Raw genomic sequence first — 26,500 nt, 5'->3', positions numbered from 1 at the left:
TCAGGTTCCTATGCAGCTGCACTTGAGGTTTTTCAAAGGGTCACACACCCATGACTCCAGTCTGTTTATGACTCCTCCTCTTGAATCTGGTTGAGCTCTGGAACTGCTTTGACCAGTAGACTATGGCAGAAATGACTCTGTTCCACTTTCTGTGTCTTGGAACACTCTCTCTGGGAGCCTTGAGCTGCCATGTAAGGAGACCTACTACTCCAGCCAAGGCTGCCAGACTGGAGAGGTTGTGTGTGTAGGCATTCCAGGCAACAGTCCCAGTTGGCCCAGCCTTCCAGCCAAGGCATGTGAAGTGAAGCCATCTTGGACTCTTCAGGCCAAACTATTTGCTCCTTGGGTACCACTAAGTGACTTGAATCAGTACCACAAGGAGAACAGAAGAATCATCCAGCCGACCTCTGCCCAAATCTTGACCCACAAAATCATGAAATGTAATAAAATTGTTAGTTTAAGCCAATGAATTTGATGGTAATTTCTTCTCACACCTGGAACATGAGAAAAATTTCCCCACATTTGGTCAGGTAGCTTGTAAAATTAATAAACAATGCTGCTGCCTTTAAAAAAAATATAATTTGTAGAATAAATATCATTTGTGTAGGTTAGTGTATGTTTGGTCTCAGACTGTGACTCTCAAATCTCTTGGAACATTTGTTAGAAATTGAGATCCACTGAGTTTTAATTTGTGAGACTGGAGCTTGCAAATTTGCATGTTTAGTTAGCTTCCAAGTGATACTTACATACTTTAAGATCTCAGAACCACTGAGTTTGCATGAAAATTGTGGCTAGTGGCTAGGGATGATCTAATTCATTCCTACGCAAAGTGTGGTCCACCTTACAAATGTCCAGCATCACCTTAACAGATGTCCCAAGTGATTCTGACGGGGGGCAGGATTTGGCCATCATCATGTTTTAAAAGCGACTCAGAGGATTTTAATCATTAGTCAAGGGGAAAACCAATGGTTTCATCCTCTGCTGACTCATTATTGCCAACATGTGTGCAATCCCTCTTGGTAACCATCTTGGCATATATGTATATGCGTCCAGATTCCTGTTTAAGCTTTCTTTCCTTTCATCATAGTTCATCATAGTGAGTGCACATGTGATTTTGACCATATTGATAGTATTGTGCTTCAATTTTGGAGCTGTGCATGGCATCACAAATGGCCGAAATGTCCCCAAGAAATGTATCACCTTGGGATAAATGACTATCTAATTGGATATGCAAATAGTAATAGACTTTGAAGAGAAAGGAATTTTACAGAGGGAAGGGATTCTAATTCTCATTAAAATTGCCAACCTTCTCTGAGCCCGTTTAGTCCTACTCAGTTCTACCACCTGAACTGATTCCTAAAGTCCCTTGCTACAAAGTCTATAGTGACTGATTTCAGGAATTGATTAACAATGGGGAACATCTAATCTGATTAAGCATCTGTGATTTAACATTTCTACCATTAGGGGACAGTATAACTCAGGAAAAAATTTGGCTGGTAATTTGTATATAAAAAACAATCATTTTTCTCATATGAAGATAAAGATTGTAAAGAATTCAGTCCAGGTATTATTGTTTTCAGTAGTGATCATCTGCATTGCCTTACTTAGTTCCCATCACAAGTAATCACATGACTCTGGAAATTAGTCATGAAATAGACAAGAGTAAGGGTTTGCAAACTTTTTCTATAAAGGACCAGATAGTAAATATTTTACATTTTGTGGGCCATATGGTCTCTGTCTCAGTTATTCAACTCTGCCATTATAGCACAAAACAGCCATACACAATACATAAATGAATGGGCATGTCTGCATTCCTATTAAACTTTATTTACAAAAACAGATGTCAGGGTTTGCTTTAGCTTGAGGGCTGTAGTTTGCTGACCCCTGTACTAGAGGGGTAGTTTTCAAACCTGGATAATTTTCAGAAGTACTTGGGGAGCTTGTTAAAAATTGAGTCCTGGACCACACATCAAATCTACTGAATCAAAATATCTGTGGATGGGGCCCAGGCATCTGAATTTTTTAAAGTCCCCACATGATTCTGAAGTAAATTCTTATTTAGCAATCATTAGGCCAAAATAAAGTTCCCCTTTTAGGGAACTATAAGGTCCTCCTCGGCATATTGTAATATTTTCAATATCCGAGTAACTATCCATGGTGCAAAAGATATAAACGTAGAGCTTAGGCTCAGATTATCTCTGTGGGTACTTTCAAAGCACATCAATGAAGGTCTCATTCCCATATAAATGTTTGTATTAAGTGACTGGTTTGGGGGTTGTTTTGTACCATAGCACATCCCAGCCTGTCCTGACTGATAGAGGGCCATACTGAATTACTTTGAACTGGGAAGGGGAAGAGATTGAAGACATGGAAAAAGGGGAAGGAAGAATGTAGAGAGATGGTGGAATGTTGTATAGTACTTCCCCAAAATGTCCCAAATCTTCAATAAACTTCCACTCTCACAAAAAACTTGCTGTGATTGGATTTTTGATTTTTTGATTTTTTTTTTTTTTTTTTTTTTTTTTGCAGAAATTGGTGAAGGCGAGGGGTTTAATGCCTAGGTGAGTACAAGGGTGAAACAAAGGCAACACACACAGTGGAAGGGAAGTTGGATAAGAATATTTTAAATATGGAGTATCCAGTCCTCATGAAGTATATTCTCTAAAGATAGGGTTGTCCTGGGCCGTTTTGCCTTGGACTAAGGAAATGTATGGGTATATAGAAGGCCATGCTTTGAAAAGAGCTGCAGTGGGTCTTGTTAAGAATATGCTATCAAAGATATTTACTTGTGGTTCTAAAGCATACTGCACATTTTGGACATTTGTTTAACAAATAAAATAGGTTTATTTTTCTGGGGCAGAAGCAGCCTCTGAGATGCAAGAAGCCATTTCTTGCTTGCTTGCTGAGACATGTCCCTTTGTTTCTGAAGTTCAGGACTGTTCTCCCCACTCCTCCCATCCCTACTCACATTCAGCTGTACAGTTAAATGTAACCTTAATTTCTTTTATGGAACCACACATCCCAAATCTGGTACCCAATGTCCACTTAAGACTGTCATTAGTGACATCACTTCTTACCCACACTTATGACCCACATGGCAGGAAGCAGTCAAGAAGCCAGATTTAACCAGCTCCTACAGAGAAAAAATGTAGTCTTCTTCACTACTGTATAAAATTGAGAAAGGATATGACTTTTCTGACTTAAGTCAGACACTGGGGAGTCAGCTGAGATCTGTTGTTGCAAGAAAGAACTATATTTCTTCATAAGAAATATATGGATAGTATTTAGTATTTGAACCATATTTTCTCAAGAAACAATGTTAGATCAGGTGGTATTGTTTCAGCTCAGCACACAGAATACTATTTATGCTTAGTGCAGAATAAAAACAACTCAAATACCATTGTATTTTGTATTCTCTGGAACCATGCTCTTAGCATATTAACTCGGATTTTCTAGGAATACATTGATCCTCAGGTTATGAAATCTTAGATATCACCCCTGTTCATGTTTGTGGCCTGTTAAACACTATGAAGAGGACACCTACAGAAGGAAATGATAAAGAGTAGCATAGAAGTAAATGAAACAGAGAATAGGAAAACAATAGAAAAGATCAACAAAACTGAGTTGTTTTTTTGAAAAGATAAACATAACTGATAAAACTGGAGTTGGGCTAAGAAAAAAGGAAAGAAGACTCAAAGAAAACATAGAGGAAAAGCTCCTTGACATTGGTCTTGGCAGCAGAAGCAAAAATAAATGAGTGGATCACATCAAGTTAAAATGCTTCTATATAGCAACAACAAGCAAAAAACAATCAACAAAATGAAAGGTGAACTGTGGAATGGGAGAAAATATTTTTAAACCATATATCTGATAAAGGGTTAATATCCAAAATATATAAAGAACTCATACAACTCAATGGCAAAAAATTAAATAATCCAATTAAAAAATGGGCAAAGGACCTGAATAGACATTTTTCTGAAGAAGACATACAAATGACCAACAGGTACACGAAAAGGTGTTCAACATCACTAATCATTAGGGAAATGCAAATCAAAACCTTAATGAGATACCACCTCACACCTATGAGAATTGCCATTATCAAAAAGACAAAAGATAGTTGTTGGTGAAAATATGAAGAAAAGGGAACAATTATGCCCCACTGTTGGTGGGACTGTAAATCAATACAGCCATTATAGAAAACACTCTGGAGCTTCCTCAAAAAATTAAAAATGGAACAATTATATGATCCAGCAATCCCACTTCTGGGTATATATCCAAAGGAAATTAAATCACTATCTCAAAGAGATACATGCACCCTATATTCACTGCAGCATTATTCACAATAGCCACGACATGGGAACAACTTAAATGTCCATTGATGGATGAATGCATAAAGAAACTGTGGTACACATACACAATGGAGTATTATTCAGCCCTAAGAAAGAAGGAAATTTTGCCATTTGCAATAATGTGTATGAACCTGGAAGGCATTATGCTAAGTGAAATAAGCCAGACACAGAAAGACACTTTTAGATTTCACTTGTATGTGGAATCTAAACAAGTTGAATTCGTAGAAGCAGAGGGTAGAATAGTGCTTACCAGAGGTGGGGGAGGTAGGGAAAATGGAGAGATATCAGTCAAAATATCAGTTATAAGATGAATAAGTTCTGGGGATCTAATGTATTGGATGATGACTGTAGTTAAAATATTGTATACTTGAAGTTTGCTAAGAGAGTAGATCTTAAATGTTCTCACCACACACACAAAAGAATGGTAACATATGAACTGATGGATGTGTAAACTAACCATATTGTGGTAATCACGTCACAATATATATATATCAAATTGTCACTTTGTATACCTTAAATACGCAATGCTATTTTCAATCATATCTCAATAAAACTGGGAAAAAATGTGACTCCACTACATACCCATCCAAATAACTAAAATAAAATGAAAAAGACAGACAATTTTAAGTGTCTGCAAGGACAAGGATTTGGAGCAACTGGAACTTTTCTACTCTGAGGGAATGTAAATTGACACGAGCACTTTGGAAAATTGTCGCCTAGTATCTCTTAAAGTCTGGTCCTAGGCACAAACCTTGCAGAGATGCATACATATGTTTGCCAAAAGACATGTACCAGAATTTTAAAAGTAGTATCATAACTACCCAGGTTCTCATCAACAGTAAAGTGGATGAATATGTGGTGGTATAATCACAGAGGAATACTACACAATAATGAAAATGAATAAATTACTTCAACAGGCAACAACATAATTACATTTCACAAATGTAGAGTGAAATAAGCAGACACAAAAGAATTCATGTTTCATGATGTCATTCATAGCATGTTCCAAAGCAGACAAAAATAATTTATGATGATAGAGGTCAGAGTAGTAGTTTCTTTGTGTATGAGAGAGAGCCTGGGGCCTTCTAGGGTGCCATACGTTCTATTCTTTGATCTGGGAGGTAGTAACATGAGTTGTTCACTTTATAAAAATTAACTGAGATTTAAACTTATGATTTTTGCATTTTTCTGAATGTCTACTATATTTTAATAAATGAAATTTATGCTTAAAAAATTAAAAAGTATTGTTCACTTTTTCTTTAGAGGATTTTAGATTTTGATGCCACCTTTTTCATCTCTGTGCAGTTTTAGAGCCACAACAATATTGCTCAGAATGTTGGAGCTATGCTTTCACCATAGAACATTCTCCAGCATTCGTCCTTTCCAGTTAATCCCTGAGATTTTCCAAAGCTTTGGTGTAGTGGAAGGGAAAAAAAGGAGGCACTGAAACACACCAGGGTTTTAATCCCAGCTCTGCTATTTTCTAGCAATGTGACTTTTGGCAAGTCACTTTACCTTTGCCTTTTTTCTTCAAGTCTTTTGTTTTTCCTTAATAGTAAAATGGAGTTGTCAATAGGTGCGTCATAGACCGGCTGTAAGAATTATATTTGATATCACAGGGTGACTGAGCTTTATCTCGCATGATCCCTTCTCAGTCGATGGTAGCTCCTTGTTCCCTCACCTCCCACCCAACCCTACCCACTTGCATCTGGGAACTAAATAGAACCAATTTCCTGAATAAGTTAAAAGGTTGATGTTCAGATGGAAGTAGGTCTGACATTATATGCATCATTAATAAAAGTCAATGAACATATGGCTGTCACTTCCTTGTAGTTCACTTACAGGGAAACCTCACCGATGGGAAATTCCACCCAAAAGCCACAAATGGAAAAGGAGAAAAGTGATGTCTGTAAAAGTCCTAGCACTTTCTGTGGCCAACATTCACCTAATTCACCGGAGAGGATCTGAGGTTGCCATGAAGGTCCTATGCACTATTATGTTAGATATTGGCTCCCAAATTTACAGTGGATTACAGGGCAGGAACACTGCAGTAGTGAAAACAGCAGCTGTGGCCTGAAGTCAAGGAGGAAGCAGGGAAACTGTAAAAATTAGGAGAATTTTTTTTTAAAGGGGGTAGTGTAGAATTTTTAAAAAAGGAGTTTAGCATTCCTGTTGTCCCTTTGAACATTGTAAGATAGTATAATAATCTATGCCAATAATAATTATACCTTAATTTTCAATAAAAGTATGTATTTTATGTTTTTAGTTGTTTTAAGTATATTGGAAAGTACGTAATACTTTTTTAATTTCCATTTTTTAAAAAGTAGGTAATATATAATATGTAAGTAGTTAATATATTTCCTTAAAAAAGATGTTGGTGACCCTTCATCAAGAAATTTAAGTTATCTTGAAATTTCAGTTTATAGAATAACTGTGGATGTCACTTACTTCCACTCATGCCTCTGTGTGTGCGTGTGTGTGTACATACACACATATAATTAATTCTTTTAAAAGATTTTGCTATAAAGATAATATATTCATGTAAAAATATCCTCTTTGAACTCTACATTGGGAGATTTACCCAGTTACTAAAAGAATAAAAATTCTTAATTCTAATATGGTTTCACAGAACATTGCTGCAGTGAGGTCTCAGAGGATAAAACCACATCTATCAAATACTATTTCCTTGGATTATGAACAAACATCCTTTGAGTAAGTTATATCCTTCTTTACCTTAAGAAATAAAATATCAGGCATCTCATCATCTCCTAAAAAGTAATTTTTGTCTCTCTTTCCTCCACATTAAATTATCTTGAATGTTTCAACTTCTTAGAGTAAATTGGCTTTCCCAGAACTACCTATGTTTTTGAAATTACTTTTCTTTCCTTAGAAGTAATTTCTGTATATGATTGAACTCTGTGGCGAAGTTCCGGTCCTGGGTAATTTTTCATTAGTAACTTCGTGGACTTAAATGCAATACTTGCAGAAGCCACATATAAATTGACAATATTTATTTTCAATACTCATGACTTAATTTTTTATTTTTTCCTCTTCTTTTAAAAACTTTTTTCCTCAAAATAAATCAAAGACTTAGATCCAACAGATTCTGGAGTTCTACTTCCATTTAAAAGGAAAAAAATTATATCTTACCTTCATTTAGATTCAAGTATTTAAAAATATTATTCCATCTCTCCATATTTGCTTGCTAGTTATACATTTATGTATTAATCTTTTCATGGTTGCTATAAACATTTCAACATGTATCCGTGGTTTATTAGAGTTTATTATGAATTAGAACTTTTAGCATTTCTCATATAATGCAAGAATTTAAAAACTTAAACTCTATATACTCTCCTTAACTTTTGTGCTTTTGTTGTCATGCATTTTATTCATATATATATTTAAAATCCTATAAGACACAATTCTTTTTATATAGTTGATGCTTATTCATATTTATGCCCTTTTTACCCTTTCTGTTGCTTTTCATTCCTTGCTGCATTCTCCTGCTTCCATCTGGGGTCACTTGAAAATTCCCTTAGTAATCTTCTTTTAGGAAAAGTCTGCTGGTGACAAACACTCTCCGTTTCTGTTTGTGTTAAAACATCTTTATTTCACTTTCTTTTTTGAAGGATGTTTTTGCTGAATATAGAATTCTAGACTGGCAGCTTTTTTAAATTTTAAATGTGTCATTCCATTTATTTCTAGCTTTCATTACTATGTTCCACATTCAGCTATAAGTCTTATTACTGAGACCTTGAAGATAGTGTCCCCCCCTACCCCTGCCTTCCATGCCTGCTTTTTGATCTGCTCTTTATCTTTCATTTTCAGCAGTTTGACTATGATTTTTGCATCCTGGTTGGGATTTTAGTTTCTTGAGCTGAAGGCTTGATATCTTAGGTTGATAATTTTTACAAATCCTAGCCAATCTCTTTGACTCAAATAATGTTTTTGCCCAAATCTCTCTCTTCCTATTCTGGTTCTTTGATTAAATGTGTGTTTGACTTTTTCACTTTACATTATATGTCTTATCTGTTTTCTACATTTTCTATTATTTTATTCTCATACTTCAGTCTGGATGTTTTATACTAACTATCTTCAGTTTCACTAATCCTCACTTATACTGACTTTAATCTGCCTTTGGAATCATCTATTTAATTCTCATATTTATTCATTTAGCTATATTTGCTTATTTATACTAGAATTTTAGTTTAATTCCTTGAAAAGAGTTCAGTTCTTTCATAAAATTCTCCATATTGTCATCTATTTTCTTTTTTGGTTATTCTACTATTTTTTAATTTTTATTTTTTATATATTTTTAATTGAAGTATAATTGATTTACAGTGTTGTGTTAATTTCTGCTGTACAGCAGAGTGATTCAGTTATACACACACACACACATACACATACATTCTTTTCTATATTCTTTTCCATTATGGTTTATCACAGGATATTGAATATAGTTCCCTGTGCTATATGATAGGACCTTGTTGTTTATCCATTCTATATATAATAGTTTGCATCTGCTAACCCCTAACTCCCAATCCATCCCTTCCCCACCTCCCCTCCTCCATGGCAACACAAGTCTGTTCTCTAGGTCTGTGAGTCTGTTTCTGTTTCATAGATAAGTTCTTTTGTGTCATATTTTAGATTCCACATATAAGTGATATCATATGGTGTTTGTCTTTCTCTTTCTGACTTACTTCACTTAGTATGATAATCTCTAGGTCCATCCATGTTGTTGCAAATGGCATTATTTCACTCTTTTTTATAGCTGAGTAACATTCCATTGTGTATATGTACCACATCTTCTTTTTCCATTCATCTGTCGGTGGACATTTAGGTTGTTTCCATGTCTTGGCTATTGTAAACAGGGCTGCAATGAACATAGGGATGCATGTATCTCTTTGAATTATAGTTTTGTCTGGATATATGCCCAAGAGTGGGATTGCTGGATCATATGGTAACTCTATTTTTATTTTTATTTTTTTAGGAACCTCCATACTGTTTTCCATAGTGGCTGCACCAACTTACATCCCACCAACAGTGTAGGAGGGTTCCCTTTTCTCCACACCCAATCCAGCATTTGTTATTTATAGACTTTTTTAAAAAAATTTGTTTATTTTATTTATTTTTGGCTGTGTTGGGACTTCGTTGTTGCGTGCAGGCTTTCTCTAGTTGCGGCGAGCGGGGACTACTCTTCGTTGCAGTGAGCGGACTTCTCATTGTCGTGGCTTCTCTTGTTGTGGAGCACGGGCTGTAGGTGCACGGGCTTCAGTAGTTGTGGCACACGGGCTCAGTAGTTGTGGCTCGTGGGCTCTAGAGCGCAGGCTCAGTAGTTGTGGCGCACACGCTTAGTTACTCCGTGGCATGTGGGATCTTCCCAGACCAGGGCTTGAACCCGTGCCCCCTGCATTGGCAGGCGGATTCTTAACCACTGTGCCACCAGGGAAGTCCTATAGACTTTTTGGTGATGGCCATTCTGACTAGTGTGAGGTGGCACCTCATTGTAGTTTTGATTTACATTTCTATAATAATTCGCAATTTTGAGCATCTTTTCAAGTGCCTCTTGGCCATCTGTATGTCTTCTTTTTTTTTTTTATTGGAGTATAATTGCTCTACAATGTTGTGTTAGTTTCTGCTGTACAATGAAATGAATCAGCTATATGTATACCTATATCCCCTCCCTCTTGGACCTCCCTCCCACCCCCACATCCCACCCATCTAGGTTGTCACAGAGCACTGAGCTGAACTCCCTGTGCTATACAGCAGGTTCCCACTAGCCATCCATTTTACAGATGGTAGTGTATCTATGTCAAACCAAATCTCCCAATTCGTCCCACCCTCCCCTTCCCCCTCTGTGTCCACATGTCCATTCTCTACGTCTATGACTCTATGGAGAAATGTCTAAGTCTTCTGCCCATTTATTGATTGGGTTGGTTGTTTTTTGTTATTGAGTTGTATGAGCTGTTTGTATATTTTGGGAATTAAGCCCTTGTTGGTCTCATCATTTGCAAATGTTTTCTCCCAGTCTGTAATTTGTCGTTTCATTTTGTTTATGGTTTCCTTTAACTGTAGAAAAGCTTCTAAGTTTGATTAGGTCCCATTTGTTTATTATTGCTTTTATTTCTATTGCCTTGGAAGACTGACCTAAGAAAGTATTGCTACAATTTATGTCAGAGAATATTTTGCCTATATTCTCTTCTAGGAGTTTTATGGTGTCCTGTCTTATATTTAACTCTTTAAGCCATTTCGAGTTTATTTTTGTGTATGGCATGAGGATGTGTTCTAGTTTCACTGATTTACATGCATTTTCCAACTTTCCCAATACCATTTGCTAAAGAGAATTTTTCTCCATTGTATATTCTTGCCTCCTTTGTCAAAGATTAATTGACAGTAGGTGTGTGGGTTTATTTAAGCACTCTCTATTCTGTTCCATTGATCCATATGTCTGCTTTTGTGCCAATACCATGCTGTTTTGATTACTGTAGCTTTGTAGTATTGTCTGAATCTGGGAGGGTTATGCCTCCTGCTTTGTTGTTTTTCCTCAGGATTGCTTTGACAATTCTGGGTCTTTATGGTTCCATATAAACTTTAGAATTATTTGTTCTAGTTCTGTGAAAAATGTCCTGGGTAATTTGATAGGGATTGCATTCAATCTGTAGATTGCTTTGGGTAATATGGCCATTTTAACAATATTAATTCTTCCAATCCAAGAGCATGAGGTATCTTTCCATTTCTTTGGATCACCTTCAGTTTCCTTAATTAATGTTTTATAGTTCTCAGCATATAAATCTTTCACCTCCTTGGTCAGGTTTATTCCTACATATTTTTTTTTTCTGGATATGATTTTTAAAGGGATTGTTTTACTGTATAGAACAGGGAACTCTACTCAATACTCTATATGGGAATAGATTCTTAAAAAGAGTGGATATATGTATATATATAACTGATTCACTTTGCTGTACAGCAGAAACTAACACAACATTGTAAATCAACTCTACTCCAATAAAAATTAATTAAAAATATGATAAATGGTATAGGATTTTAAAGAAAGGATTTTTTTACATTCATTTTGTGATATTTCATTGTTAGTGTAAAGAAATGCAACCAATTTCTGTATGTTAATCTTGTATCCTGCTACTTTGCTGAATTCGTTTATCAGTTCTAGTAGTTTTTGTGTAGAGTCTTTAGGATTTTCTATATAGAGTATCAGGTCATATGCACATAATGACAGATTTACCTCTTCCCTTCCAATTTGGACACCTTTTATTTCTTTGTCTTGTCTGATTGCTGTGGCTAGGACTCCAGTACTATGTTGAATAGAAGTGGTGAGAGTGGGCATCCTTGTCTTGTTCCAGATTTTAGTGGGAAGTCTTTGAGCTTTTCACCATTGAGTATTATATTGGCTGTGGGTGTCATCTATTTCCTTGAATGTATCTTCCAGAAATCTCACTAGACCAAAAGATTTCAGTAGACAACAAATCTGCTGAAAGATAACTGCTGCACTGGCCTATTGAATCTTATCTCTACAGGAAGGAAAAATAAACACAAGATATAAAGGTTAAAAGTCATGAGAATTATATGTAGCAAAAGAGAGGGTGATCTGCATTGATGACATAAAATGGTGATAGAATTTAAATGCTGAATAGGACTTTAGAATTTAAATGCTGAATAGGACTTTGGTGATAATGTCAGGTAAGCCCACCATAGTGCCTAGTGTCTTGCACCTAATGAACACTCAATAAGTCTATATTATGAGTGCATTCTCTAGATGAGTGAATCAAGCCCAGAAGATGACCTGCCCAAGAAACACAATACAAACATACCTAAGATGGAGCTCAACTCAGGAGAATGTCACACAGAGTTGTCATCTCTACAAAGTATCTTCCATTGACACGTCATTTTCCTTTATTTATTAGACTTTTTATTATAAAAACTGTAAAACATATACAAAGTAAATAGAATGATTTACACAAAGTAGATAGAATACTGAACACTGAATACATATCAACAAAGTTCAGAACTGTTCAACATTCTAATTATTATTTCATGTAATTATTGTTTCATCTATTCCTTTATCCACTCTCCAGCCCTCAATTTATAATATTTTTGAGGTAGAATTTATGAACATTGAAAAGACAAATCATAACTGTGCAACGTTGGCATGTGGATCTACTCATGTAACTGTTCTGTTATGGACTGAATTATGTCCCCCTAAAGTTCATAATTTTAGGCCCTAACCCCCATTGTGCCTGTATTTGGAGATAGGGCATATAATGAGGTTAAGTGAGGTCATTAGGATGGGTCCTTAATCTGATAGGACTGCTGTCCTTATAAGAAGAGGAAGAGACACCAGAGATCTCTCTCTGCACCCAGAGAGGATCACGTGAGCACACAGCAAGATAATGGCCACCTACAAGCCAAGGGAAGAGGCTTCAGAATGAAACTAAATCTGCCAGCACCTTGATCTTGAATTGTCGGTCCCTAGAATTGTGAGAAATAAATTTCTGTTGTTTAAGCCTCCCAGTCTGTGGTGTTTTCTTATGGCAGTCCTATCAGACCAATACGCATATCTTACCATGATAGAGAACATTTTAACCTACCCAGAAAATTCCCTCATGTCTCTTTCCAGACTGTCCCTATTTGCTCTTCTTCTCATTCTTGAGACAACATTTTTTACTTTAACTTACATTTGTTTTTTTAAATTGAAGTATAGTTAATTTGCAATGTTGTGTTAGTTTCAGGTGTACAGCAAATTGATCATATATATATAAAATATTCTTTTCCAGATTCTTTTCCATTATAGATCATTGTAAGATATTGAATATAGTTCCCTATGCTATACAGTAGGTCCTTGTAGTTTATCTATTTTATATATAGTAGTGTGTATATGTTAATCCCAAACTCCTAATTTATCTCTCCCCCAGCTCCCGCTCTCCCCTTTGGTAACCATAAGTTTGTTTTCTATGTCTGTGAGTCTATTTGTTTTATAAGTAAGTTCATTTATATCAGTTTTTAAGATTCCACATATAAGTGATATCATATGATATTTGTCTTTCTGTCTTACTTCACGCAATATGATAATCTGTAGGTCCATCCATGTTGCTGCAAAGGGCATTATTTCACTCTTTTCTATGGCTGATTAATGTCCCATTGTGTATATATACCACACCTTCTTTATCCGTTCATCTGTTAGTGGAAGTTTACTTGCTTCCATGTCTTGGCTATTGTAAATAGTGCTGCAATGAACATTAGGGTGCATGTATCTTTTCAAATTAGAGTTTTCTCTGAATATACGCCCAGGATTGGGATTGCAGTATCACATGGTAACACCTTATATTTGTTTTGCCTGTTTAAGAAATTTCTATACGTGAAATGACTCAGTATGTTGTCTTTGTCTTTCTTTTGCTCAGTATTATATCTGTGAGACTCATCGATGTTGTTGTATGAAAAGTAGTTAATTCCTTTTCATTGTTCAGTAGGATTCCATTGCATGAACACATCACAATTTATCTGTTCCCATAGTGATGGACACTTGAGTTGACTTCAGTTTTTGGCTATTGTGACTAGAGCTGCTATTTACATTCTTGTACAAGCCTTTTTGTGGACATAAGTTTTGATTTCTCTCAGATAAATGCTTAGGAGTAGAATTGCTGGGTCAAAGGATATGTGTATGTTTAATTTCATAAGAAACCACCAAACCTTTTCCTAAAGTGGTTGTATCAATTTTACATTCCAGCTAGGTATGTGTAAGAGTCTGGTTGCTCTGCATCCTTGCCAACATTTGGTATTTTTAGTCTTTGGTATTTTAGCCATTCTAGTGGATGTGTAGTGGGATTTTAGCTTGTATTTCCGTAATGATGAATGATGTGGAACACTTTTTTTATGTGCTTATTGGCCATTTGTATATTTTCCTTTGTGAAGTGTCTGCTGTGAGTATGCTTATTTTTAAATAATTTATTATTATTATTATGCTGTCATTGTTGTTGTTGTTATAGTGATTCATTATATGTTCCGGATATAAGTCCTTTGTCAGACATGATTTGTGGATATTTTCTGTAAGTATGTGGCTTGCCTATTCTTTTTCTTGATGTTGTCCTTTGATGAGCACAAGTTTTAAATTTTGATGAAATCTAATTTATCAAATTTTTCTTCTATGGTTATCACTTTCTACATTGTAAGAAATCTTTGCCCACTCTCAGTTTATGAAAATATCCTCATATTTTTTCTTTGAAGGTCTTTATGGTTTTATTTTTATGTTTAGGTCTATGATCTACCTTAAATATTAACATACTTGAGATACACTATGTATATAACTTTGTAATTTGTTCCCCCTCTATTTCATCAACCTTTTCACATGTCACTGAAAACACTTCATGAATATTATTAGGGACTGTATAACTTTCTATGCTATGGATGTGCCATAATTTATTTAACTATTTATCTTGGGACATTTAGGTTGTTTTCTGTTATAAATAATATTTGCAGTGAAAATGGTGGTTTTTTTGCATATATATGTGCATTTTAGATTATTTCTTTTGGGTGCATTCCTAGAAGGGGAATCACTGGGCCCAAAATATGGAACATCTTTAAGACGCTTAATACACATTACATCCCCAAATTACTTTCCAGTAAATGTGACAGCTTAAATTCCCTCTAGCAGCATATGAGAATAGTGATCTCATCATATCCTCTCAATGAGTATTAGCCCTCTGTAAATATTTTTTCCTTTGGCATGTTAAAGAAGATATTTCTTATAGTGTCAATTTGTATTTCTTTTATTATTAATGAGTTTGTACTTTTAAATTAGATTTATTAAACTTGTTTTCCTCATTTTTGAATAGCCAGATCATATAATATGCTCACATGTCCATGATTTATCAATAAGGATCCTACCTTTATTTCCTGTTTGTTCCACGAATTTATATATTAAAGGTATTAGTCTCGTTTCATTTTATACTCATATTATTGCCAGTTTTTGCTTGTGGTTTTTGCTTATGATTTTTGATGTTGTTAGTGGTTCTAGTCAATTTTTTGTCAGTGCTATAAAGATATTTAGAAATATATGAATTATAAAATTCCAGAGGCAGGGGAAAGGTAGTAATGGTGAGCTAAGCATAATAGCTTCCACTGGGATGGGAGAGTAAGGACTTTCATCTTTGACCTGCTCAGAGATTACTATGTATTCAGGAGTAGGTCCCATCTTTATCCTCTGCCTGTTTCCCTATGTATAAAATACAGATAATCCACATACCTATGGATAAATGCTAAAAATTTATGTAACTCCTAGATGATAGTATAGAATAATTAAATGCAAAATATTATGCCTATAAGCTATGTTAACTTACATATTGTGTGCTGTCTAGAGATCCACTTTCTTTTTTATATATTTGTAGGAGATAAGAATGTAATAAAATACATGTATCATTTTATATTTATGATAAAAATAAATTTATTATATTTAATAAAAACAGCTCCTTAAGAGAAAAGACATGTCATTGAAAGCAGATTCAATTGCCAATGTATACAATACCCTAGGAAAATTGAGGAAGAAAGAAAAGCCTTAATTAATGGAGAGGATGCATTCTAAACACTCCCTTTACTATCAGACACAGCTGTGCTTTCTAAAACCTTACATGGGCAGCTACTCCCCTTGGTAGTTAATACTAGAATTCACAAATATTCCTTATGGACTCAAGCCATCTTACTTATATCAAATTCCCTCCTTTGGATTATGAAATCATAGACTCACAGAGTTGTAGACCTGGAAGATTTGAAGACTATCTTGCCTAGTTTTATAGTTGTGAGAACTGAGACCCAAAGAGTTTCACTATTTTTCTCAAAAACTAGTGTTTCTTAAAAACTAATGCTAGGCCCAGACCAGAACCTGAAGTTCTTGCCTTCTACTCTGGAGATTTTCCATAGCTCTACATTGAGTATAGGAAGTAAGTAAGTAAATTTTAAAAAGCACAGCTACCTCCAAATGAAAAATAGGACACTTCAAAATTTGTACTTTTTATAAAATCTGTTAGCCCAAGAGCCAACAGGCTTTCTTGTTCTAAAGCAATGGCTTTATTATTGTGTTTCTAATATAACAGGAAAGAAACCACCAAATCTTAACATGTGGAAAATTATGTGTTCAAAAAGAATTGTAAATTATGACTTTCAGAGGGTTTGTCATTTGCCTGTAGAGTGTATCCAGCTTTACAAGGCTTTCTACCAGATGTCATAAGGCAAAACTTTTGGAGGTGTTTTCCATTTGCAACTTAAGAAAAAAATATATATACACATCTGAAAATCTCTTTTGAATTTACTTCAAAGGAAAAATATCTGCTGCAAAGACTGTTCAGTTTATTTATGGAAAATGAATTGTCATTTCATTTTAGAAAAAGGCAAACAAAGCCATAAAAAGCATTGCTCAGAACTGTCAGAGATTCATACAGCTTTTAAATCAGAAGGAAAGCTCACTGCTGCATATTAAGGTAGTGCTTTGTTATGGCAAACTAAGTAAGTGGTTGAAATGATGAAATAAAAAATTCTAGTGTTAACAATGATAAACATCCTATCTACACTCTTGTTAACCACTGCAGAGCATGACAAATGGAACCAATCCACTGACCTTTGTGGAGTAAGCTCCTTTCTGTTGGCTGTGTAGAAAGCTTGTTATTATCTAAATTTATTTTAAGTTAGATGGACTGTTGTTTGGACAAAATATAGTTCTACTAGTTATCAGTAAAAAAGGACCTAACTAAATGCTATTAATTTAGTTACTTTCCCTGAAAACATCTTTCTTCCACACATAAGTATCCATATAGACATATTGGAAAATAAGGAAGTCTGAAGTTTTTTGAGAATCTTTCTGAAAATTAATTAGGAAATAAGATATTAAATACAGGATTATTAAAGTACCGTCAATAGATTTAACTCGGTGAGGCTAGCTTAGCAAAATTGCCCATTTTCCCCCGTTGTACTTTCCTACAGAACATTAAAGTATTCTAATTAGATTCTCATAGAATAAACTACAGTGCCAATACTGGCAGTTATGGTTTACATTTTATTGAATCAAGTGTCTATTTTTTGTTTTTTGAACACTTGGACCAGTGACTCTTTGTGCAGCTGATATAAATGAGTTGGTGTAGGCCTTTTACTGTGAGCCCATTTCAGAGATGAATAAGCTTGGTTCTGGATGGAGAGTACCTATGAGTCCCTTAGCAGGTTGAAAAGGTGAGTGGCGGAGTGCTCAGCATCTAGAATTCAATTCCTGACACCTGGTCCAGAGCTCCCTCAATGACTGAATGCTAAGAATGAGTTCCTTTTGTAGCACACTAGGCAAAGGTAATACTGGGTGTTTTCATTTTGTCACATTTTTCTTAATGCAAATGGAAAGAGAGATGTTTTTAAATAAATTTACCAAACAGTTCTTTTTTGGGAGTTAATTCAACAGGAAACCTATTATAGTTTCCCTTTTCTAGGTCAAGAGAGAAATATTCCAATTCTCAGGGGATTTTTGAAATATGTATCACAACTCCCAAAAGAGAATTATAAAATCAGAACTATGATTGCTTAAATAATGATTAGAGTGAAGAAATGAACTCTATTCTAACATTCTAGTGCATTGCCAATGTAGCTTTGACATTAACTTGACATGTGTCTCAGTTCAGTAGAGTAGATTCCACAGAATTATTTTTTAGGAATGTGCTTTATAATGCTTAAAGAAAAGAATGATGCTGAATGCATCAAGAACAGCATCGAGGGTCTTGGGGGCACAGAGCAGTAGAGTAGAATGAGGACACATATGTTCTACAGGGATAAAGATGGTCCCTGACAAATATTGAAATAATGTGACCACTCCATGGTAATTACTTTGCAAATTTTGCCCCTGCATGGGGCTTCTTGTTAAATCAGGAAAGACAAAATTTTCAAGCATGAGACTGTTTAAGATTTTAACTAAAACTCCTGTGAGAAATAGAAACACAAACAGGATGACAATAATCATTCAGAATGGTGACTCTCACCCGATTTCCTGAAGATTTTGTCTATTTATGTTGAACTCTTGATTTTCACTCCTTGAAATTTAGCAACCAGGAAAGACCACTTTATTGGAATCAATTCTAATTATTTCCAGAGCATTAATCAGAGACAAAGTCAACATTTATTCACCGCAAACTATTAATTGGTATTTTCTACATGGTTATTTTTTTAGCTTTTGAATTATGTGAGTGAGATAAATGAAATTTTTATTTGGGATGGAAAGGATGATATATTAATCAGCATCTTGTTTGTTCTGTAGTAATTGCCTTCTTTCAGTCCTTGGTATTTTAGGTTATGCTGATGTGTGTATGGGAAAGCCAGACCCTCAGCAACCCTGCCAAAAATTGATTAACAATCAACAATTTAGTTTGTTTATGTATTAATTGTTCCATTTCAGACTGTTTTATTTAACCAAGGTTATTACCCTTAATGGATATAACTTTAAGCAATTTGTTTAACTCTTAGTATAGCCTTAGTATTTTATCAGAATTTTTAAAATGATAAAATGGGAACAGAAATATAGTCTGCTTCACAAAGTTGTAGTGGGTGGGAGGAGATAATATCTATAAATTGTTCAACCCAGTGCTGGCACATAGTAAGCACTCAGTAAATGAGTTATGTTAGTATTACTGATGATATTCTAAAACTTTTATGTTATGTATATCTATGTGCACATGTGCATGAGTATGTGTGTTTTGCCTGTAAAAGCATGTTTATTTTTCAGTAGGCTTGGTGCTTCAAAACAGAGCCTTTTGGAATTTCTAAAAACACTTAAGAGCAGACTTTTCATTCAACAAACAAACACGTGGACTTTAGAACTAAAGTTCTTAAATGACTAAAGTCATACTAGGAAGCATATTATGGATATTTACTGTGGATTATTTGAAAATAATATACTAAATATGAGAACTTTGATGGAAGAAGTAGAGAGTCTTGGTCTGAAACATATGAATAGAAGTGAATTAAACAACCAGAAGGTATGATTCCTCACTTGTTCTATCTTTTATGAGTTGTTGATATGGAAGCCTTTGAAAGAGAGTTTCTTCTCTAACAGAAAATACATGTAGATGTTACATTTGATTAAAAATTCTTTTTCTAGCAATGATTCTTCTAGATTATCTCATTAATAAGGTCTTCAAAAATAACTTTTCTCTTTCATTTCTAGCATAACATGTTAAACACTATTATGAGAATATTTTCCCATTGTCCTAGGTTTCACAATTTTTATACTCTATACATCTCAAAGATGACCAGCCATTAAAATTACACTTACATTGCAAGAAGAAAAATCCTAATTTCATCAACAAGACTTATAGATGCTGGCTTGACAGTGCCCAAAGCCTTGTCCCTTGATGGAGTTATAACCAGGGATCTCACTCTGCATCAGTCAGGTCTTAGGACATTCACCAAGGAGTTCCTGGACTAGGGGAGCATTTTGTGACAAACTATGTTTTAAAACCATTACTGGTCACATATAAGGGAGATCAGAAACAGGAAGAAAGGCACTCAGGTGGTCCCTGGCTCTTTCTGGCTTACATTTCTGTGCCATTCATTCATTTTTGTTTTTCAACAATGCTTGGCCTGTTTGCTGTTTTCTGAGAGCTTGAGGTCTAGTGGTGAGAAATAAACAGACACTCACCTTGCACTCATGGAGCTTAGAGAATCTACAGAGAAATAGTAATACAAACAAATTGTGTGAATCAATGTTAAATTGCAACTGTAGAGCAATTCCCAGTATGAGTCACCCAGAAAAGAGAGAGTTAACCTGGTAAGGGAGGTCAAGAAAGCTTTCCTGGAGAGAAGCTGTTTGAGCTAAAGTCTGAAAGGATAAGGTAGAATTCCTAGATGAGAGGCACTTTGGCTAGACAGAATCTAGTGAGTGCAGAGGGCTTAAAGAAGGACAAAATGGCCAGAACAGATGGCTGAGGGCAGTGTGGAGCTAGAAAGGCTATAGAGAGGTGGGTAGAAGCCAGAGCATTCCGGGCTTTGTAGACTGTCATAAGGAGTTTCTCCTTTATCTTCAAAGCAGTGAGAAGCCTTTAAAGCGTTTTGACCAACAGTATGACATGACTAGATCTGCATTTTGAAAAGATGCCCTCTCTGGTAGCGGGTGAGAACAGATTACTATAGGAGACAAAAGTGGTTCAGGAGATATTCTTTAGGAGGCTACTTCTGAATCCACACAAACAAAGGGAGTGGCTTGAACTAGCATCGTGATGGAGACGGAGAGAAATGGTCAGACAAAAAGAATTGGATATGGAGGGTGAGGGAAGGGGCAGCAGGGCTGAGACCTAGCTTTCAGGTAACAAGTTTTTTGTTTCTGATATGTTGAGTTTGAAGGTCATTTGAGGGCCCTGAGAGGAGCTGTCAAGTAAGATTTTGGGTATTGGAGTCCATCCAGGGCTTCCCCCACTCTGGGCTACCACTGCATCTGGCCTCTTGGGGAACATTTTAATATCTTTAACAAACTTTTAGTAGGAACTTACCTTGGATTTAGATCCTGGAGTTGCATTCCCTGGCCCTGGGCTGCACTAAATTCCTCCTTGAAGCTCCACTGGCCCCTTTGTTACAACAGGACTCTCTATTCCTCCCCACATGGAGCTGCCCTGAGCTTTAGCCCACTGGTGGAGTATCATCTCCCTTACTCTTCCTTGAGCTACTACAGGGAGAGATGACTTCTGGAAGTCCTATCCTCACCTCTGGTCCATTTCTTTCCAACGTATCCAACCTGTCTGAGCCGTATTCACCAGCATGTGTCTAGGTCTGTTCTATTTATCTACTAATGTATGGGTGTAAGCCTAATTGTTTGAGAGGACTTTAATGGTAACCCCCTATTCCAAGGGCCCTTACAGTTTTCTGTTGCTTCTCAGCTGCCACCAGCACAGACTTCTTGTTTCATTCTTTTTCAGCTAGAGCTACTTAGTAAACTTCCTGGTAAATTTCTGTTTCATGTCAGGAAGTTCTCAGCTTATGGGCAGATCTGAGAATATTGACAGGTTTTGAGCTTGCTTATAACCCTAAGTTCTGTTTGAGGACTTGTCCCTCAGGTAACTACCTCAAAGTGAATTTCTAGAATCCTGTAACTTCAATTTTATTTTTATTAATTAATTATTTTTAAAAGTATAACTGACGTAAAAATATTATATTAGTTTTAGGTGTACAACATAGTGATCCATAATTTTATACATTACAAAATGATCACCATGATAAGTCTAGTTACCATACAAAATCTGTCACGTTACAAAGTTATTACAATATTATTGACTATATTTTGCATGCTCTATATTTCATCCCTGTGGCTTATTTTACAACTCTAAGTTTGTAACTCTTAATCTCCCTCACCTATTTCACTCATTCCCCTCACCAGCAACCACCAGTTTGTTCTCTGTATCTATGACTCTGTTGCTGTATGTTATGATTGTTCATTTGTTTTGTTTTTTAGATTCCACATATAAGTGAAATTATACAGAATTTGTCTTTCTCTGGCTGACTTATTTCACTTAGCATAATACCCTCTAGATCCACTCATGTTTTCACAAATGGCAAGATTTCGTTCTTTTTTATGACTGAGTAATATTCAATTGTATACATATACCACATCTTCTTTGTCCACTCATCTATTGATGAATACTTTGGTTGCTTCCATATCTTGGCTATTGTGAATAATGCTGCAATGAACATAGGGTGCATATATCTTTTTGAATTAGGCTTTTTTTTTTTTTTTAAGAAAAATACCCAGAAGAGTCATTGCTGGATCATATGGTAGTTCTATTTTTAATTTTGGAGGAATCTCCATGCTATTCTCCATAGAGGCTGCACCAATTTACATCTCCACCAACAGTGCATGACAGTTCTCTTTTTCCACATCCTGACCAACACTTGTTATTTGTTATCTTTTTGATAATATTAGTTCTAATAGGTTTTTGGTGGTGTATTTAGAATTTTCTATATATAGTATTATGTCATCTGCAAACAGTGACAGTTTTACTTCTTTTACAATTCAGATTTTTTTTTTTTTTTTTTTTTGGCTGTGTTGGGTCTTTGTTGCTGGGCGCAGGCTTTCTCTAGTTGCAGCGAGTGGGGGCTGCTCTTCATTGCGGTGCACAAGCCTCTCATTGCAGTGGCTTTTCTTGTTACAGAGCATGGGCTCTAGGTACACGGGCTTCAGTAGTTGTGGCACGTGGGCTCTAGAGCGCAGGCTCAGTAGTTGTGGCTCATGGGCTTAATTGCTCCACGGCATGTGGGATCTTCCCGGACCAGGGCTCAAACCCATGTCCCCTGCATTGGCAAGCAGATTCTTAACCACTGCTCCACCAGGGAAGTCCCCATATTTCGATTTTTAAAATTTCTTTTTCTTGTCTGATTGCTGTGGCTAGAATTTCCAATACTAGGTTAAATAAAAGTGGCATGAGTGGGCATCTTTGTCTTGTTCCTTATTTTAGAGGGAAAGCTTTCAACTTTTCACCACTGAATATGATGTTGGCTGTAGACTTGTCATATATGGCCTTTATTATGTTGAGGTATGTTCCCTTTATCCTCACTTTATTGAGCTTTTATCATGATTGGATGTGCAATTTTGTCAAGAGCTTTTTCTGCATCTATTGAGATGATCATATGATCTTTGTTCTTCAGTTTGTTAATGTGCTTTATCACATTGATTGAGTTGCAGATATTGAACAATCCTTGCATCCCTGGGATAAATCCCACTTGATTATGGTGTTTGATCCTTTTTGCTAATATTTTGTTGAAGATTTTTACATCCATGTTCATCAGGGATATTGGCCTGTAATGTTCTTTTTTTGTGGTGTTTTTGTCTGGTTTTGTTATCAGGGTGAATGTTGGCCTTATAGAATGAGTTTGGAAACATTCCTTCCTCTTCAATTTTTTGGAATAGTTTGAAAAGTATAGTCATTAACTCTTCCTTAAATGTTTGGTTTAATTCACCTGTGAAGCTGTCTGGTCCTGGACTTTTGTTTGTTGGGAGATTTTTTTAAATTATTGATTCAATTTCTTTACTAGTAATCAGTTTGTTCAGATTTTCTATTTCTTCCTGATTCAGTCTTGGGACATTGTACATTGCTAGGAACTTATCCATTTCTTCTAGGTTGTCCATTTTATTGGCATATAATTGTTTGTAGTAATCTCTTGTGATCCTTTGTATTTCTGTGATGTTGGTTGTAACTTCTCTTTCATTTCTATGTTTGTTTATTTGGGCCCTTTTTTTTTTTCTTGATGAGTTTGGATAAAGTTTTATCAATTTTATTTTTCTTTTCAAAGAACCAGATCTTAGTTTCATTGATCTTTTCTTTTCTTTTTCTTTTTGGTCTCTATTTCATTTATTTCTGCTCTGATCTTTATGATCTCTTTCCTTCTACTAACTTTGGGTTTTGTTTGTTCTTCTTTTTCTACTTCCTTTAGGTGTAAGATTAGATCATTTATTTGAGATTTTTTCTTATTTCCTGAGGTAGGTTTGAATTGCTGTGAACTTTTCTCTTAGAACTGCTTTTGCTGCGTCCCATAGATTTTGGATTGCTGCATTTCCATTTTCATTTGTCTCTAGGTATTTTTTTATTTCTTCAGTGACCCATTGGTTGTTTAGTAGCACATTGTTTAGCCTCCATGCGTTTGTGTTTTTTGCAGTTTTTTTCCTTGTAGTTGATTTCTAGTCTCATACCATTGTGATTGGAAAAGATGCTTGATATGATTTCAGTCTTCTTAAATTTATTGAGACCTGTTTTGTGGACTAGCATGTAATCTATCCTGCAGAATGTTCCATGTGCACCTGAAAAGAATGTGTATTTTGCCTTTGTATATATCTATTAAGTTCATCTGGTCTAATGTGTCATTTAAGGCCACTGTTTCCTTATTGATTTTCTGTCTGGATGATGTAAGTGGGGTGTTAAATCCCCCTACTATTATTGTGTTACTGTCAATTTCTCCCTTTATTTCTGTTAACATTTGCATTTTGTATTTAGGTGCTCCTATGTTGGTGCATATATATTTACAATTGTCATATCTCCTTCTTGGATTGATCCCTTTACATTTTGTAATGTCCTTCTTTGTCTCATTACAGTCTTTGTTTTAAAGGCTATTTTGTCTCATATAAGTTTGATACCCTAGCTTTCTTTTCATTTGCATGGAATATATTTTTCTATCCTCTCACTTTCAGTCTCTGTGTCTTTAGATCTGAAGTGAGTCTCTTGTAGGCAGCATATATATAGGTCTTGCTTTTGTATTCATTCCTCCACTCTTTGTCTTTTGATTGAAATATTTAGTCCAATTACATTTAAAGGAACTATTGCCAGGTATATACTTAATGCCATTTTGTTTTCTGGTTGTTTTTTAGTTCTTTCTGTTCCTTTCTTCTTCTTTTGCTCTCTTTTCTTGTGATTTCATGCCTATCTTCAGTGTTATGTTTGGATTCCTGTCTCTATTTTTTGTGTGTATGTATTATAGATTTTTGGTTTGTGGTTACCATGAGTTTCATATATAACAGCCTGTATGTATACACACACACACACACACACACACACACACACATTACATATATGTTATATACATATATATAAGTTATATGTATATAAAATTTGCCAGGTAGGGTATTCTTGGTTGTAGGTTTTCCTCTTCATCACTTTGAAAATATTGTGCCATCCCCTTCTGGCCTGCAAAGTTTCTGCTGAATACTTAGTTGATAGTCCTATGGGGGGAGTTCACTTGTATGTAACTAGTTGCTTTTCTCTTGCTGCTTTTAAAATTCTCTCTTTATTTCTAATTTTTGCCACTTTAATTACAATATATCTTGTTGTGGACCTATCTGGGTTCATCTTGTTTGGGACTCTGTTTCCTGGACCTGCATGTCTGTTTCCTTTCCCACACTAGGGAAGTTTTCATCAATTTTCTCTTCAAATAAGGTTTCTGCCTTTCCTTCTCCGTTTGGGATCCTTATAATGCAATGTTAGTATGCTTCATGTGGTCCAAGAGGTCTCTTAAACTCTTCTCATTTTTAAAAATTCTTTTTTCTTTTTTTTTCTGTTCAGCTTGAGTGATTTCCATTTCTCTGTCTTGTAGTCTGCTGATCCATTCCTCTGTATTATCTAAACTACTGTTAATTCATTCTAGTGTATTTTAAATTTCAGTTATGTATCCTTTAGTTTCACTTGGTTCTTCTTTATATTTTCGAACTCTTTGTTAAACTTCTCACTGTGTTCATCCATTCTTCTTAGTTTGTTGTACATCTTTATGATCATTAATTTGAACTCTTTATCAGATATTGCTTATCACCACTTCACTTAGTTCTTCTTCTGAGGTTTTGTCTTGTTCCTTCATTTGGAACTTGTTCCTCTCTGTCCTCGTTGTGCTTAATTCTCTGTGCCTATTTCTATGTATTAGGTAGGTCATTTCCTTGATCTTGGAGAAATGAACTTATGTAGGATACATCCTATGGGGCCCAGCAGCACACTCCCCTTTGGTCACCAAAGCTATATGCTCTAGGGGTGCTTCCTTTGTGAGGTGTGTGGGTGTGGGCCCTTCTGTTGTAGTGGGGCCGACTACTGTGGGTGAGCTGATAGGTGGGACTGACTTGGCCTAATTGGCTGCCAGGCTCTGCCTTGTGCAGTGGCTGCCATCTGCTGGTGTGTGGAGCCAGGTCCCTGTGCAGCTGTCTACTCAGCCTGGGGTGTCCCAGGACTGGTGCTGGCCTGCTGGTGGGCAGGTAAGCCCCCGGGAGCTATTAGGCTAGCAAGAGTACTCCAAATGGTGCTTGTCAGTACCAGTGTCTTCATGGTAGACAAGATACCCAAAATGGCTGCTGCCAGCACCTGTGTCCCCAGGGGGAGTTCTCATTGCCTCCTGCTTCTCCAGGAGGCTCTCCAAGATCAGCAGGTGGGTCTGCCCCAGGCTCCTTTCAAATCATTGCCTCTGCCATGGGTCTTGGAGCATGTGAGATTTTGCATGCACCCTTTCTAAGTGGAGTCTCTGTTTTCTACACCCTGTGGCTCTCATGTATACAAGCCCCACTGGCCTTCAAAGCCAGCCATTCAAGGGACTCTTCTTCCCCATGCAGGACCCCGAGTTGGGGAGCCAAATGTGGGGCTTGGACCCCTCACTCCTTTGGGAAAACA

At 35.9% G+C, this 26,500-nt stretch overlaps 1 long non-coding RNA gene across 1 annotated transcript in view; it reads left to right on the top strand.

Moving 5' to 3' along the window:
- The window catches only part of LOC309629120, a 37,913-nt gene that overhangs the window by 2,669 nt on the left and 8,744 nt on the right, over window positions 1-26,500 (top strand). The window contains exons 2-3 of the long non-coding RNA XR_014244853.1: window positions 2,530-2,561; window positions 6,979-7,061. This is a non-coding gene — a long non-coding RNA (uncharacterized lncRNA). The remainder of the gene's footprint in view (window positions 1-2,529; window positions 2,562-6,978; window positions 7,062-26,500) is intronic.

Source organism: Balaenoptera borealis (assembly GCF_965194805.1).
Source record: "Balaenoptera borealis genome assembly, chromosome: 5".
Taxonomy (NCBI): domain Eukaryota; kingdom Metazoa; phylum Chordata; class Mammalia; order Artiodactyla; family Balaenopteridae; genus Balaenoptera; species Balaenoptera borealis.
This window is presented reverse-complemented; position numbering and strand designations above follow the sequence as displayed.